Source organism: Sinocyclocheilus anshuiensis, unplaced genomic scaffold, assembly GCF_001515605.1.
Source record: "Sinocyclocheilus anshuiensis isolate Anshui unplaced genomic scaffold, SAMN03320099.WGS_v1.1 scaffold209, whole genome shotgun sequence".
Lineage (NCBI taxonomy): Eukaryota > Metazoa > Chordata > Actinopteri > Cypriniformes > Cyprinidae > Sinocyclocheilus > Sinocyclocheilus anshuiensis.
In genome coordinates this window covers 798,770-800,675 of record NW_015540880.1, presented here as the reverse complement: position 1 = coordinate 800,675, position 1,906 = coordinate 798,770, and positions in this window count along the sequence as shown.

Genomic DNA, 1,906 nt, shown 5'->3' with positions numbered 1-1,906 from the left:
TGTTATATCTTTCATAACATAGTTGAGAATCATCTTTATACAAAGTTTGGTATAAAAAAAAATCCTGAAACCTAAAAATGTATTAATGATTTATTGTTTTTTTGCGTATTCATGTTCATTCATGTCTTTTCTTTTTTTTTTAAAGGGGTCATATGATGCTTTTTTAAAGATCATTATTTTGTGTATTTGGTGTAACATTTTTTTACTGTAAGTTTATGGGTCTACTGTTAGTGTTTTGGTAGTCTTAGTTGGAAAATGTGTTTACCTTTAGTCAACAGGCTTTGTGTGCATGCAGATGTTTAACTTAATAAGGCCTTCTTCATTGATGTACGCTCTATTTACAGTTTTTGTTTAAAGGGGTCATATGATGCTTTTTTAAAGATCATTATTTTGTGTATTTGGTGTAACAGAATATGTTGACATGCTTTAATGTTCAAAAAACACATTATTTTTAAAATACTGTACATTATTGTAGGTCCTCTATGCCCCGCCTCTCTCAAACGCTTCGTTTTCTACAAAGTCCCTCCTTTCCACAAGCGCAGTCTGCTCTAATTGGCCAGGTGACCCAGTGCATTGTGATTGGCCGAACACCGCAAGCACGCATCGGAAATATGGCAAATATTAACATATAGTGAGGTAGATATGTGGGGGCGTGTTAGAACGAGCCGTTTTAGGGGGGCGTGGCAGAGTCTTAACTTTGATAAAGAATATCTCTTTGGGTTTGAGACTTTAGTCTTTGCAACTTCAGGGATCTTATCTATGCACAATCAGCTTGTAACACTCCAAAGAGAAAGGAAAACTTGAAATCGCATCATATGACCCCTTTAAAGAAAAATTGAGTCTTGGTGTCCTCTACTGAGGACATAGCATAACATATTAATAAAATATCATTTTTCAAAATTTTTATTTTTATTTTGCTCTACACAATGTAATGACAAAAAATACTAAATTCACAAAACCTTTTTTTCTGGGTCTCAGGAGGATAGAGTTTACATAGTGAGTAGATTTAAGTAGCCTGACCAAATCTTCCCTTCTTCTAACAATGTGTAAATTCCCACGAAAGCTACAATTCTCTCTTAAATTTTAACCCTGTGAACTCCTATACAGACAGTCAGATGTTCTCGTTGAAAAACTTGATTAACATACACTAACTTGTGTAGTTCATGCAGTTTGAGTGCTGCTGTCATTAAAACAAAGATAGAATATAACAAATTACTTAGAAATGTATTGAATAAAAAAAAGTAACATTTAGTGTGGGCTAACCTTTGTGCATGTAGGCTATTCACTGTCGCTTTGGCAAAAAAAAAAAAGTCTGTGTGACACCCGTTGCACACTAGTAACAGTAAGCACAGTGCAAGCAGATTTTTCACCAGCCATGTTAACAGGTTTGGGAACTGGTTCCTTTTTGACTCCATGGAGGGCCCCTTTTGTCTACAACGATATTTGAAAGGCCCCAAGTCCTGGCTTTGTTACTCCTAGATTCTTTAACTACTAAAAATTATCTAAATGTAAATGAAATTGATAAAGTTTCGTTATTTAAAGTTAAAATAATGTAAACAAAAGCACATAAAAGGCTGACGGTGATCTGAGAACTACACAGTGAACTGCGGTGACACTTAAAGTATGTGCTGGTGCAGTAGGCTACATGGGGCACGTGCTGCTTCCGTCCTGCTTTTGTGCTGTTTCCGCTCTGCTGCTTATGTGCTGCTTCCTGCTCTGCTTATGTGTGTACTGTGAGTCAAATCATGGCATCTTCGCTCGTCATATGCACAAAACATGTCCTGCTTCATCATAACCAAAGCTATGTATTAGTTTATACAAATAACTCATAACCTCATAACCATAACCAAACTTGAGCCAGAAACCAACAATACGAAGTTCAGCACCGCCTCCTCCTCATAGACAG